We start from the raw sequence: 18,800 nt of genomic DNA, 5'->3' as shown, positions 1-18,800 counted from the left end.
AATACCGTACGAGTACATCCATACGGTACCAAACCACACCAAAACGGTACAATACCTTACGAGTACTTCGTTACGGTACCAAACCACACCAAAACGGTGCAATACCGTACGAGTACATCCATACGGTACCAAACCACACCAAAACGGTACGATACCTTACGAGTACTTCGTTACGGTACCAAACCACACCAAAACGGTGCAATACCGTACGAGTACATCCATACGGTACCAAAGCACACCAAAACGGTACAATACCGTACGAGTACATCCATAAGGTACCAAACCACACCAAAACGGTAAAATACCGTACGAGTACATCCATACGGTACCAAAGCACACCAAAACGGTACAATACCTTACGAGTACTTCGTTATGGTACCAAACCACACCAAAACTGTGCAATACCGTACGAGTACATCCATACGGTACCAAACCACACCAAAACGGTGCAATACCGTACGAGTTCATCCATACGGTACCAAACCACACCAAAACGGTGCAATACCGTACGATTACATCCATACGGTACCAAACCACACCAAAACGGTACAATACCGTATGAGTACTTCGCTACGGTACCAAACCACACCAAAATGGTGCAATACCGTACGAGTACATCCATACGGTAGCAAACCACACCAAAACGGTGCAATACCGTACGAGTACATCCATACGGTACCAAAGCACACCAAAACGGTGCAATACCGTACGAGTACATCAATACGGTACCAAACCACACAAAAACTGTACAATACCTTACGAGTACTTCGTTACGGTACCAAACCAGACCAAAACGGTGCAATACCGTACGAGTACATCCATACGGTACCAAACCACACCAAAACGGTGCAATACCGTACGAGTACATCAATACGGTACCAAACCACACAAAAACTGTACAATACCTTACGAGTACTTCGTTACGGTACCAAACCACACCAAAACGGTGCAATACCGTACGAGTACATCCATACGGTACCAAACCACACCAAAACGGTGCAATACCGTACGAGTACATCCATACGGTACCAAACCACACAAAAACGGTGCAATACCGTACGAGTACATCCATACGGTACCAAACCTCACCAAAACGGTGCAATACCGTACGAGTACATCCATACGGTTCCAAACCACACCGAAACGGTCCAATACCGTACGAGTACTTCGCTACGGTACCAAACCACACCAAAACGGAACAATACCGTACGAGTACTTCGCTACGGTACCAAAACACACCAAAACGGTGCAATACCGTACGAGTACATCCATACGGTACCAAACCACAAAAAAATGTTACAATACAGTATGACTGCTTCGTTACGGTACCAAACCACACCAAAACGGTACAAAACCATACGAGTACATCCATACGGTAACAAACCTCACCAAAACGGTGCAATACCGTACGCGTACATCCATACGGTACCAAACCACACCAAAACGGTACAATACCGTACGAGTACATCCATAAGGTACCAAACCACACCAAAACGATGCAATACCGTACGAGTACATCCATACGGTACCAAACCACACCAAAACGGTACAATACCTTACGAGTACTTCGTTACGGTACCAAACCACACCAAAACGGTTCAATACCGTACGAGTACATCCATACGGTACCAAAGCACACCAAAACGGTACAATACCGTACGAGTAAATCCATAAGGTAACAAACCACACCAAAACGGTGCAATACCGTACGAGTACATCCATAACATACCAAACCACACCAAAACGGTGCAATACCGTACGAGTACATCCATACGGTACCAAACCGCACCAAAACGGTAAAATACCTTACGAGTACATCGTTATGGTACCAAACCACACCAAAATTGTGCAATACCGTACGAGTACATCCATACGGTACCAAACACACCAAAACGGTGCAATACCGTACGAGTACATCCATACGGTACCAAACCAAACCAAAACGGTACAATACCTTACGAGTACTTCGTTACGGTACCGAACCACCCCAAAACGGTGCAATACCGTACGAGTACATCCATACGGTACGAAACCACACCAAAACGGTGCAATATCGTACGAGTACATCCATACGGTACCAAACCACACCAAAACGGTGCAATACCGTACGAGTACATCCATACGGTACCAAAGCACACCAAAACGGTACAATACCTTACGAGTACTTTGTTATGGTACCAAACCACACCAAAACTGTGCAATACCGTATGAGTACATCCATACGGTACCAAACCACACCAAAACGGTGCAATACCGTACGAGTTCATCCATACGGTACCAAACCACACCAAAACGGTGCAATACCGTACGATTACATCCATACGGTACCAAACCACACCAAAACGGTACAATACCGTACGAGTACTTCGCTACGGTACCAAACCACACCAAAATGGTGCAATACCGTACGAGTACATCCATACGGTACCAAACCACACCAAAACGGTGCAATACCGTACGAGTACATCCATACGGTACCAAACCACACCAAAACGGTGCAATACCGTACGAGTACATCCATACGGTACCAAAGCACACCAAAACGGTACAATACCGTACGAGTACATCCATAAGGTACCAAACCACACCAAAACGGTGCAATACCGTACGAGTACATCCATACGGTACCAAAGCACACCAAAACGATACAATACCGTACGAGTACATCCATAAGGTACCAAACCTCACAAAAAACGGTAAAATACCGTACGAGTACATCCATACGGTACAAAAGCACACCAAAACGGTACAATACCTTACGAGTACTTCGTTATGGTATTAAACCACACCAAAACTGTGCAATACCGTACGAGTACATCCATACGGTACCAAACCACACCAAAACGGTTCAATACCGTACGAGTACATCCATACGGTACCAAACCACACCAAAACGGTACAATACCTTACGAGTACTTCGTTACGGTACCAAACCACACCAAAATGGTGCAATACCGTACGAGTACATCCATACGGTACCAAAGCACACCAAAACGGTACAATACCGTACGAGTACATCCATAAGGTACCAAACCACACCAAAACGGTGCAATACCGTACGAGTACATCCATACGGTACCAAACCACACCAAAACGGTACAATACCGTACGAGTACTTCGTTACGGTACCAAACCACACCAAAACGGTACAATACCTTACGAGTACTTCGTTACGGTACCAAACCACACCAAAACGGTGTAATACCGTACGTACATCCATACGGTACGAAACCACATCAAAACGGTGCAATATCGTACGAGTACATCCATACGGTACCAAACCGCACCAAAACGGTGCAACACCGTACGAGTACATCCATACGGTACCAAAGCACACCAAAACGGTACAATACCTTACGAGTACTTCGTTACGGTACCAAACCACACCAAAATGGTGCAATACCGTACGAGTACATCCATACGGTACCAAACCACACCAAAACGGGGCAATACCGTACGAGTACGTCCATACGGTACCAAACCACACCAAAACGGTACAATACCTTACGAGTACTTCGTTACGGTACCAAACCACACAAAAACGGTGCAATACCGTACGAGTACATCCATACGGTACCAAATCACACCAAAACGGTACAATACCGTACGAGTACATCGATAAGGTACCAAACCACACCAAAACGGTGCAATACCGTACGAGTACATACATAAGGTACCAAACCACACCAAAACGGTGCAATACCGTACGAGTACATCAATACGGTACCAAACCACACAAAAACTGTACAATACCTTACGAGTACTTCGTTACGGTACCAAACCACACCAAAACGGTGCAATACCGTACGAGTACATCCATACGGTACCAAACCACACCAAAACGGTGCAATACCGTACGAGTACATCCATACGGTACCAAACCACACAAAAACGGTGCAATACCGTACGAGTACATCCATACGGTACCAAACCACACCAAAACGGTGCAATACCGTACGAGTACATCCATACGGTACCAAAGCACACCAAAACGGTACAATACCTTACGAGTACTTCGTTATGGTACCAAACCACACCAAAACTGTGCAATACCGTACGAGTACATCCATACGGTACCAAACCACACCCAAACGGTGCAATACCGTACGAGTACATCCATACGGTACCAAACCACACCAAAACGGTACAATACCTTACGAGTACTTCGTTACGGTACCAAACCACACCAAAACGGTGCAATACCGTACGAGTACATCCATACGGTACCAAACCACACCAAAACCGTACAATACCTTACGAGTACTTCGTTACGGTACCAAACCACACCAAAACGGTGCAATACCGTACGAGTACATCCATACGGTACCAAAGCACACGAAAACGGTACAATACCGTACGAGTACATCCATAAGGTACCAAACCACACCAAAACGGTAAAATACCGTACGAGTACATCCATACGGTACCAAAGCACACCAAAACGGTACAATACCTTACGAGTACTTCGTTATGGTACCAAACCACACCAAAACTGTGCAATACCGTACGAGTACATCCATACGGTACCAAACCACACCAAAACGGTGCAATACCGTACGAGTACATCCATACGGTACCAAACCACACCAAAACGGTACAATACCGTACGAGTACTTCGTAACGGTACCAAACCACACCAAAACGGTACAATACCCTACGAGTACATCCATAAGGTACCAAACCACACCAAAACGGTGCAATACCGTACGAGTACATCCATAAGGTACCAAACCACACCAAAACGGTGCAATACCGTACGAGTACATCCATACGGTACCAAACCACACCAAAACGGTACAATACCTTACGAGTACTTCGTTACGGTACCAAACCACACCAAAACGGTGCAATACCGTACGAGTACATCCATACGGTACCAAACCACACCAAAACGGTACGATACCTTACGAGTACTTCGTTACGGTACCAAACCACACCAAAACGGTGCAATACCGTACGAGTACATCCATACGGTACCAAAGCACACCAAAACGGTACAATACCGTACGAGTACATCCATAAGGTACCAAACCACACCAAAACGGTAAAATACCGTACGAGTACATCCATACGGTACCAAAGCACACCAAAACGGTACAATACCTTACGAGTACTTCGTTATGGTACCAAACCACACCAAAACTGTGCAATACCGTACGAGTACATCCATACGGTACCAAACCACACCAAAACGGTGCAATACCGTACGAGTTCATCCATACGGTACCAAACCACACCAAAACGGTGCAATACCGTACGATTACATCCATACGGTACCAAACCACACCAAAACGGTACAATACCGTACGAGTACTTCGCTACGGTACCAAACCACACCAAAATGGTGCAATACCGTACGAGTACATCCATACGGTACCAAACCACACCAAAACGGTGCAATACCGTACGAGTACATCCATACGGTACCAAACCACACCAAAACGGTGCAATACCGTACGAGTACATCCATACGGTACCAAAGCACACCAAAACGGTACAATACCGTACGAGTACATCCATAAGGTACCAAACCACACCAAAACGGTGCAATACCGTACGAGTACATCCATACGGTACCAAAGCACACCAAAACGGTGCAATACCGTACGAGTACATCAATACGGTACCAAACCACACAAAAACTGTACAATACCTTACGAGTACTTCGTTACGGTACCAAACCACACCAAAACGGTGCAATACCGTACGAGTACATCCATACGGTACCAAACCACACCAAAACGGTGCAATACCGTACGAGTACATCCATACGGTACCAAACCACACAAAAACGGTGCAATACCGTACGAGTACATCCATACGGTACCAAACCTCACCAAAACGGTGCAATACCGTACGAGTACATCCATACGGTTCCAAACCACACCGAAACGGTCCAATACCGTACGAGTACTTCGCTACGGTACCAAACCACACCAAAACGGAACAATACCGTACGAGTACTTCGCTACGGTACCAAAACACACCAAAACGGTGCAATACCGTACGAGTACATCCATACGGTACCAAACCACAAAAAAATGTTACAATACAGTATGACTGCTTCGTTACGGTACCAAACCACACCAAAACGGTACAAAACCATACGAGTACATCCATACGGTAACAAACCTCACCAAAACGGTGCAATACCGTACGCGTACATCCATACGGTACCAAACCACACCAAAACGGTACAATACCGTACGAGTACATCCATAAGGTACCAAACCACACCAAAACGATGCAATACCGTACGAGTACATCCATACGGTACAAAACCACACCAAAACGGTACAATACCTTACGAGTACTTCGTTACGGTACCAAACCACACCAAAACGGTTCAATACCGTACGAGTACATCCATACGGTACCAAAGCACACCAAAACGGTACAATACCGTACGAGTAAATCCATAAGGTACCAAACCACACCAAAACGGTGCAATACCGTACGAGTACATCCATAACATACCAAACCACACCAAAACGGTGCAATACCGTACGAGTACATCCATACGGTACCAAACCGCACCAAAACGGTAAAATACCTTACGAGTACATCGTTATGGTACCAAACCACGCCAAAATTGTGCAATACCGTACGAGTACATCCATACGGTACCAAACACACCAAAACGGTGCAATACCGTACGAGTACATCCATACGGTACCAAACCAAACCAAAACGGTACAATACCTTACGAGTACTTCGTTACGGTACCGAACCACCCCAAAACGGTGCAATACCGTACGAGTACATCCATACGGTACGAAACCACACCAAAACGGTGCAATATCGTACGAGTACATCCATACGGTACCAAACCACACCAAAACGGTGCAATACCGTACGAGTACATCCATACGGTACCAAAGCACACCAAAACGGTACAATACCTTACGAGTACTTTGTTATGGTACCAAACCACACCAAAACTGTGCAATACCGTACGAGTACATCCATACGGTACCAAACCACACCAAAACGGTGCAATACCGTACGAGTTCATCCATACGGTACCAAACCACACCAAAACGGTGCAATACCGTACGATTACATCCATACGGTACCAAACCACACCAAAACGGTACAATACCGTACGAGTACTTCGCTACGGTACCAAACCACACCAAAATGGTGCAATACCGTACGAGTACATCCATACGGTACCAAACCACACCAAAACGGTGCAATACCGTACGAGTACATCCATACGGTACCAAAGCACACCAAAACGGTACAATACCGTACGAGTACATCCATAAGGAACCAAACCACACCAAAACGGTGCAATACCGTACGAGTACATCCATAAGGTACCAAACCACACCAAAACGGTACAATACCGTACGAGCGAATCGTTACGGTACCAAACCACACCAAAACAGTACAATACCGTACGAGTACATCCATACGGTACCAAACCTCACCAAAACGGTGCAATACCGTACGAGTACATCCATACGGTACCAAACCACACCAAAACGGTACAATACCGTACGAGTACTTCGTTACGGTACCAAACCACACCAAAACGGTACAATACCTTACGAGTACTTCGTTACGGTACCAAACCACACCAAAACGGTGCAATACCGTACGTACATCCATACGGTACGAAACCACATCAAAACGGTGCAATATCGTACGAGTACATCCATACGGTACCAAACCGCACCAAAACGGTGCAACACCGTACGAGTACATCCATACGGTACCAAAGCACACCAAAACGGTACAATACCTTACGAGTACTTCGTTACGGTACCAAACCACACCAAAACGGTGCAATACCGTACGAGTACATCCATACGGTACCAAATCACACCAAAACGGTACAATACCGTACGAGTACATCGATAAGGTACCAAACCACACCAAAACGGTGCAATACCGTACGAGTACATCCATAAGGTACCAAACCACACCAAAACGGTGCAATACCGTACGAGTACATCAATACGGTACCAAACCACACAAAAACGGTACAATACCTTACGAGTACTTCGTTACGGTACCAAACCACACCAAAACGGTGCAATACCGTACGAGTACATCCATACGGTACCAAAGCACACCAAAACGGTACAATACCGTACGAGTACATCCATAAGGTACCAAACCACACCAAAACGGTGCAATACCGTACGAGTACATCCATAACGTACCAAACCACACCAAAACGGTGCAATACCGTACGAGTACATCCATAACGTAACAAACCACACCAAAACGGTGCAATACCGTACGAGTACATCCATACGGTACCAAACCACACCAAAACGATACAATACCTTACGAGTACTTCGTAACGGTACCAAACCACACCAAAACGGTGCAATACCGTACGAGTACATCCATACGGTACCAAACCACACCAAAACGGTGCATTACCGTACGAGTACATCCATACGGTACCAAACCACACCAAAACGGTCCAATACCGTACGAGTACTTAGCTACGGTAGCAAACCACACCAAAACGGTACAATACCGTACGAGTACTTCGCTACGGTACCAAAACACACCAAAACGGTGCAATACCGTACGAGTACATCCATACGGTACCAAACCACAAAAAAATGTTACAATACAGTATGAGTGCTTCGTTACGGTACCAAACCACACCAAAACGGTACAAAACCATACGAGTACATCCATACGGTAACAAACCTCACAAAAATGGTGCAATACCGTACGCGTACATCCATACGGTACCAAACCACACCAAAACGGTACAATACCGTACGAGTACATCCATAAGGTACCAAACCACACCAAAACGATGCAATACCGTACGAGTACATCCATACGGTACCAAACCACCCCAAAACGGTACAATACCTTACGACTACTTCGTTACGGTACCACACCACACCAAAACGGTGCAATACCGTACGAGTACATCCATAAGGTACCAAACCACACCAAAACGGTGCAATACCGTACGAGTACATCCATAACGTACCAAACCACACCAAAACGGTGCAATACCGTACGAGTACATCCATACGGTACCAAACCACACCAAAACGGTAAAATACCTTACGAGTACATCGTTACGGTACCAAACCACACCAAAATGGTGCAATACCGTACGAGTACATCCATACGGTACCAAACCACACCAAAACGGTGCAATACCGTACGAGTACATCCATACGGTACCAAACCACACCAAAACGGTACAATACCTTACGAGTACTTCGTTACGGTACCAAACCACACCAAAACGGTGCAATACCGTACGAGTACATCCATACGGTACGAAACCACACCAAAACGGTGCAATATCGTACGAGTACATCCATACGGTACCAAACCACACCAAAACGGTGCAATACCGTACGAGTACATCCATACGGTACCAAACCACACCAAAACGGTGCAATACCGTACGCGTACATCAATACGGTAACAAACCTCACCAAAACGGTACAATACCGTACGAGTACATCCATACGGTACCGAACCACACCAAAACGGTGCATTACCGTACGAGTACATCCGTACGGTACCAAACCACACCAAAACAGTACAATACCTTACTAGTACTTCGTTACGGTACCAAACCACACCAAAACGGTGCAATACCGTACGAGTACATCCATACGGTACCAAAGCACACCAAAACGGTGCAATTCCGTACGAGTACATCCAAAAGGTACCAAACCACACCAAAACGGTGCAATACCGTACGAGTACATCCATAAAGTACCAAACCACACCAAAGCGGTGCAATACCGTACGAGTACATCCATACGGTACCAAACCACACCAAAACGGTACAATACCTTACGAGTACTTCGGTATGGTACCAAACCACACCAAAACGGTGCAATACCGTACGAGTACATCCATACGGTACCAAACCTCACCAAAACGGTGCAATAACGTACAAGTACATCCATACGGTACGAAACCTCACCAAAACGGTGCAATACCGTACGAATACATCCATAAAGTACCAAACCACACCAAAACGGTGCAATACCGTACGAGTACATCCATACGGTAACAAACCACACCAAAACTGTGCAATACCGTACGAGTACATCCATACGGTACCAAACCACACCAAAACGGTGCAATACCGTACGAGTACATCCATACGGTACCAAACCACACCAAAACGGTACAATACCGTACGAGCGTATCGTTACGGTACCAAACCACACCAAAACAGTACAATACCGTACGAGTACATGCATACGGTACCAAACCTCGCCAAAACGGTGCAATACTGTACGAGTACAACCATACGGTACCAAACCACACCAAAACGGTACAATACCGTACGAGTACTTCGTTACGGTACCAAACCACACCAAAACGGTACAATACCTTAGGAGGACTTCGTTACGGTACCAAACCACACCAAAACGGTGCATTACCGTACGAGTACATCCATAAGGTACGAAATCACACCAAAACGGTGCAATATCGTACGAGTACCTCCATACGGTACCAAACCACACCAAAACGGTGCAATACCGTACGAGTACATCCATACGGTACCAAAGCACACCAAAACGGTACAATACCTTACGAGTACTTCGTTATGGTACCAAACCACACCAAAACGGTGCATTACCGTACGAGTACATCCATAAGGTACGAAACCTCACCAAAACGGTGCAATAACGTACAAGTACATCCATACGGTACGAAACCTCACCAAAACGGTGCAATACCGTACGAATACATCCATACGGTACCAAACCACACCAAAACGGTGCAATACCGTACGAGTACATCCATACGGTAACAAACCACACCAAAACTGTGCAATACCGTACGAGTACATCCATGCGGTACCAAACCACACCAAAACGGTGCAATACCGTACGAGTACATCCATACGATACCAAACCACACCAAAACGGTACAATACCGTACGAGCGTATCGTTACGGTACCAAACCACACCAAAACAGTACAATACCGTACGAGTACATGCATACGGTACCAAACCTCGCCAAAACGGTGCAATACTGTACGAGTACAACCATACGGTACCAAACCACACCAAAACGGTACAATACCGTACGAGTACTTCGTTACGGTACCAAACCACACCAAAACGGTACAATACCTTACGAGGACTTCGTTACAGTACAAAACCACACCAAAACGGTGCATTACCGTACGAGTACATCCATAAGGTACGAAACCACACCAAAACGGTGCAATATCGTACGAGTACCTCCATACGGTACCAAACCACACCAAAACGGTGCAATACCGTACGAGTACATCCATACGGTACCAAAGCACACCAAAACGGTACAATACCTTACGAGTACTTCGTTATGGTACCAAACCACACCAAAACGGTGCAATACCGTACGAGTACATCCATACGGTACCAAACCACACCAAAACGGTGCAATACCGTACGAGTACATCCATACGGTACCAAACCACACCAAAACGGTACAATACCTTACGAGTACTTCGTTATGGTACCAAACCGCACCAAAACTGTGCAATACTGTACGAGTACATCCATACGGTACCAAACCACACCAAAACGGTGCAATACCGTACGAGTACATCCATACGGTACCAAACCACACAAAAACGGTACAATACCTTACGAGTACTTCGTTACGGTACCAAACCACACCAAAACGGTGCAATACCGTACGAGTACATCCATACGGTACCAAACCACACCAAAACGGTACAATACCTTACGAGTACTTCGTTACGGTACCAAACCACACCAAAACGGTGCAATACCGTACGTACATCCATACGGTACGAAACCACATCAAAACGGTGCAATATCGTACGAGTACATCCATACGGTACCAAACCGCACCAAAACGGTGCAACACCGTACGAGTACATCCATACGGTACCAAAGCACACCAAAACGGTACAATACCTTACGAGTACTTCGTTACGGTACCAAACCACACCAAAACGGTGCAATACCGTACGAGTACATCCATACGGTACCAAATCACACCAAAACGGTACAATACCGTACGAGTACATCGATAAGGTACCAAACCACACCAAAACGGTGCAATACCGTACGAGTACATCCATAAGGTACCAAACCACACCAAAACGGTGCAATACCGTACGAGTACATCAATACGGTACCAAACCACACAAAAACGGTACAATACCTTACGAGTACTTCGTTACGGTACCAAACCACACCAAAACGGTGCAATACCGTACGAGTACATCCATACGGTACCAAAGCAAACCAAAACGGTACAATACCGTACGAGTACATCCATAAGGTACCAAACCACACCAAAACGGTGAAATACCGTACGAGTACATCCATAACGTACCAAACCACACCAAAACGGTGCAATACCGTACGAGTACATCCATAACGTACCAAACCACACCAAAACGGTGCAATACCGTACGAGTACATCCATACGGTACCAAACCACACCAAAACGATACAACACCTTACGAGTACTTCGTTACGGTACCAAACCACACCAAAACGGTGCAATACCGTACGAGTACATCCATACGGTACCAAACCACACCAAAACGGTGCATTACCGTACGATTACATCCATACGGTACCAAACCACACCAAAACGGTCCAATACCGTACGAGTACTTAGCTACGGTACCAAACCACACCAAAACGGTACAATACCGTACGAGTACTTCGCTACGGTACCAAAACACACCAAAACGGTGCAATACCGTACGAGTACATCCATACGGTACCAAACCACAAAAAAATGTTACAATACAGTATGAGTGCTTCGTTACGGTACCAAACCACACCAAAACGGTACAAAACCATACGAGTACATCCATACGGTAACAAACCTCACCAAAATGGTGCAATACCGTACGCGTACATCCATACGGTACCAAACCACACCAAAACGGTACAATACCGTACGAGTACATCCATAAGGTACCAAACCACACCAAAACGATGCAATACCGTACGAGTACATCCATACGGTACCAAACCACCCCAAAACGGTACAATACCTTACGACTACTTCGTTACGGTACCACACCACACCAAAACGGTGCAATACCGTACGAGTACATCCATAAGGTACCAAACCACACCAAAACGGTGCAATACCGTACGAGTACATCCATAACGTACCAAACCACACCAAAACGGTGCAATACCGTACGAGTACATCCATACGGTACCAAACCACACCAAAACGGTAAAATACCTTACGAGTACATCGTTACGGTACCAAACCACACCAAAATGGTGCAATACCGTACGAGTACATCCATACGGTACCAAACCACACCAAAACGGTGCAATACCGTACGAGTACATCCATACGGTACCAAACCACACCAAAACGGTACAATACCTTACGAGTACTTCGTTACGGTACCAAACCACACCAAAACGGTGCAATACCGTACAAGTACATCCATACGGTACGAAACCACACCAAAACGGTGCAATATCGTACGAGTACATCCATACGGTACCAAACCACACCAAAACGGTGCAATACCGTACGAGTACATCCATACGGTACCAAACCACACCAAAACGGTGCAATACCGTACGCGTACATCAATACGGTAACAAACCTCACCAAAACGGTACAATACCGTACGAGTACATCCATACGGTACCGAACCACACCAAAACGGTGCATTACCGTACGAGTACATCCGTACGGTACCAAACCACACCAAAACAGTACAATACCTTACTAGTACTTCGTTACGGTACCAAACCACACCAAAACGGTGCAATACCGTACGAGTACATCCATACGGTACCAAAGCACACCAAAACGGTGCAATTCCGTACGAGTACATCCAAAAGGTACCAAACCACACGAAAACGGTGCAATACCGTACGAGTACATCCATAAAGTACCAAACCACACCAAAGCGGTGCAATACCGTACGAGTACATCCATACGGTACCAAAACACACCAAAACGGTACAATACCTTACGAGTACTTCGGTATGGTACCAAACCACACCAAAACGGTGCAATACCGTACGAGTACATCCATACGGTACCAAACCTCACCAAAACGGTGCAATAACGTACAAGTACATCCATTCGGTACGAAACCTCACCAAAACGGTGCAATACCGTACGAATACATCCATACGGTACCAAACCACACCAAAACGGTGCAATACCGTACGAGTACATCCATACGGTAACAAACCACACCAAAACTGTGCAATACCGTACGAGTACATCCATACGGTACCAAACCACACCAAAACGGTGCAATACCGTACGAGTACATCCATACGGTACCAAACCACACCAAAACGGTACAATACCGTACGAGCGTATCGTTACGGTACCAAACCACACCAAAACAGTACAATACCGTACGAGTACATGCATACGGTACCAAACCTCGCCAAAACGGTGCAATACTATACGAGTACAACCATACGGTACCAAACCACACCAAAACGGTACAATACCGTACGAGTACTTAGTTACGGTACCAAACCACACCAAAACGGTACAATACCTTAGGAGGACTTCGTTACGGTACCAAACCACACCAAAACGGTGCATTACCGTACGAGTACATCCATAAGGTACGAAACCACACCAAAACGGTGCAATATCGTACGAGTACCTCCATACGGTACCAAACCACACCAAAACGGTGCAATACCGTACGAGTACATCCATACGGTACCAAAGCACACCAAAACGGTACAATACCTTACGAGTACTTCGTTATGGTACCAAACCACACCAAAACGGTGCAATACCGTACGAGTACATCCATACGGTACCAAACCACACCAAAACGGTGCAATACCGTACGAGTACATCCATACGGTACCAAACCACACCAAAACGGTACAATACCTTACGAGTACTTCGTTATGGTACCAAACCGCACCAAAACTGTGCAATACGGTACGAGTACATCCATACGGTACCAAACCACACCAAAACGGTGCAATACCGTACGAGTACATCCATACGGTACCAAACCACACCAAAACGGTACAATACCTTACGAGTACTTCGTTATGGTACCAAACCACACCAAAACTGTGCAATACCGTACGACTACTTCGTTACGGTACCAAAACGATGCAATACCGTACGAGTACATCCATACGGTACCAAACCACCCCAAAACGGTACAATACCTTACGACTACTTCGTTACGGTACCACACCACACCAAAACGGTGCAATACCGTACCAGTACATCCATACGGTACCAAACCTCACCAAAACGGTGCAATACCGTACAAGTGCATCCATACGCTACCAAACCACACCAAAACGGTACAATACCTTACGAGTACTTCGTTACGGTACCAAACCACACCAAAACGGTGCAATACCGTACGACTACATCCATACGGTACCAAAGCACACCAAAACGGTACAATACCGTACGAGTACATCCATAAGGTACCAAACCACACCAAAACGGTGCAATACCGTACGAGTACATCCATAACGTACCAAACCACACCAAAACGGTGCAATACCGTACGAGTACATCCATACGGTACCAAACCACACCAAAACGGTAAAATACCTTACGAGTACATCGTTACGGTACCAAACCACACCAAAATGGTGCAATACCGTACGAGTACATCCATACGGTACCAAACCACACCAAAACGGTTCAATACCGCACGAGTACATCCATACGGTACCAAACCACTCCAAAACGGTACAATACCTTACGAGTACTTCGTTACGGTACCAAACCACACCAAAACGGTGCAATACCGTACGAGTACATCCATACGGTACGAAACCACACCAAAACGGTGCAATATCGTACGAGTACATCCATACGGTACCAAACCACACCAAAACGATGCAATACCGTACGAGTACATCCATACGGTACCAAAGCACACCAAAACGGTACAATACCTTACGAGTACTTCGTTATGGTACCAAACCACACCAAAACTGTGCAATACTGTACGAGTACATCCATACGGTACCAAACTACACCAAAACGGTGCAATACCGTACGAGTACATCCATACGGTACCAAACCACACCAAAACGGTACAATACCTTACGAGTACTTCGTTACGGTACCAAACCACACCAAAACGGTGCAATACCGTACGAGTACATCCATAAGGTACCAAACCACACCAAAACGGTGCAATACCGTACGAGTACATCCATACGGTACCAAACCACACCAAAACGGTACAATACCGTACGAGCGAATCGTTACGGTACCAAACCACACCAAAACAGTACAATACCGTACGAGTACATCCATACGGTACCAAACCTCACCAAAACGGTGCAATACCGTACGAGTACATCCATACGGTACCAAAGCACACCAAAACGGTACAATACCGTACGAGTACTTCGTTACGGTACCAAACCACACCAAAACGGTACAATACCATACGAGTACTTCGATACGGTACCAAACCACACCAAAACGGTGCAATACCGTACGTACATCCATACGGTACGAAACCACATCAAAACGGTGCAACATCTTACGAGTACATCCATACGGTACCAAACCGCACCAAAACGGTGCAACACCGTACGAGTACATCCATACGGTACCAAAGCACACCAAAACGGTACAATACCTTACGAGTACATCGTTACGGTACCAAACCACACCAAAACGGTGCAATACCGTACGAGTACATCCATACGGTACCAAACCACACCAAAACGGTGCAATACCGTACGAGTACGTCCATACGGTACCAAACCACACCAAAACGGTACAATACCTTACGAGTACTTCGTTACGGTACCAAACCACACCAAAACGGTGCAATACCGTACGAGTACATCCATACGGTACCAAATCACACCAAAACGGTACAATACCGTACGAGTACATCGATAAGGTACCAAACCACACCAAAACGGTGCAATACCGTACGAGTACATCCATAAGGTACCAAACCACACCAAAACAGTGCAATACCGTACAAGTACATCAATACGGTACCAAACCACACAAAAACGGTACAATACCTTACGAGTACTTCGTTACGGTACCAAACCACACCAAAACGGTGCAATACCGTACGAGTACATCCATACGGTACCAAAGCACACCAAAACGGTACAATACCGTACGAGTACATCCATAAGGTACCAAACCACACCAAAACGGTGCAATACCGTACTAGTACATCCATAACGTACCAAACCACACCAAAACGGTGCAATACCGTACGAGTACATCCATACGGTACCAAACCACACCAAAACGATACAATACCTTACGAGTACTTCGTTACGGTACCAAACCACACCAAAACGGTGCAATACCGTACGAGTACATCCATACGGTACCAAACCACACCAAAACGGTGCATTACCGTACGAGTACATCCATACGGTACCAAACCACACCAAAACGGTCCAATACCGTACGAGTACTTCGCTACGGTACCAAACCACACCAAAACGGTACAATACCGTACGAGTACTTCGCTACGGTACCAAAACACACCAAAACGGTGCAATACAGTACGAGTACATCAATACGGTACCAAACCACAAAAAAATGTTACAATACAGTATGAGTGCTTCGTTACGGTACCAAACCACACCAAAACGGTACAAAACCATACGAGTACATCCATACGGTAACAAACCTCACCAAAACGGTGCAATACCGTACGCGTACATCCATACGGTACCAAACCACACCAAAACTGTACAATACCGTACGAGTACATCCATAAGGTACCAAACCACACCAAAACGATGCAATACCGTACGAGTACATCCATACGGTACCAAACCACCCCAAAACGGTACAATACCTTACGACTACTTCGTTACGGTACCACACCACACCAAAACGGTGCAATACCGTACCAGTACATCCATACGGTACCAAACCTCACCAAAACGATGCAATACCGTACAAGTACATCCATACGCTACCAAACCTCACCAAAACGGTGCAATAACGTACAAGGACATCCATACGGTACGAAACCTCACCAAAACGGTGCAATACCGTACGAGTACATCCATACGGTACCAATTCACACCAAAACGGTGCAATACCGTACGCGTACATCAATACGGTAACAAACCTCGCCAAAACGGTACAATACCGTACGAGTACATCCATACGGTACCGAACCACACCAAAACGGTGCATTACCGTACGAGTACATCCGTACGGTACCAAACCACACCAAAACAGTACAATACCTTACTAGTACTTCGTTACGGTACCAAACCACACCAAAACGGTGCAATACCGTACGAGTACATCCATAAAGTACCAAACCACACCAAAGCGGTGCAATACCGTACGAGTACATCCATACGGTACCAAACCACACCAAAACGGTACAATACCTTACGAGTACTTCGGTATGGTACCAAACCACACCAAAACGGTGCAATACCGTACGAGTACATCCATACGGTACCAAACCTCACCAAAACGGTGCAATAACGTACAAGTACATCCATACGGTACGAAACCTCACCAAAACGGTGCAATACCGTACGAATACATCCATACGGTACCAAACCACACCAAAACAGTGCAATACCGTACGAGTACATCCATACGGTAACAAACCACACCAAAACTGTGCAATACCGTACGAGTACATCCATACGGTACCAAACCACACCAAAACGGTGCAATACCGTACGAGTACATCCATACGGTACCAAACCACACCAAAACGGTACAATACCGTACGAGCGTATCGTTACGGTACCAAACCACACCAAAACAGTACAATACCGTACGAGTACATCCATACGGTACCAAACCTCGCCAAAACGCTGCAATACTGTACGAGTACAAC

Source organism: Rhododendron vialii, chromosome 9a (genome assembly GCF_030253575.1).
Source record: "Rhododendron vialii isolate Sample 1 chromosome 9a, ASM3025357v1".
Classification (NCBI taxonomy): domain Eukaryota; kingdom Viridiplantae; phylum Streptophyta; class Magnoliopsida; order Ericales; family Ericaceae; genus Rhododendron; species Rhododendron vialii.
Note: the sequence above shows the minus strand (reverse complement) of the source record.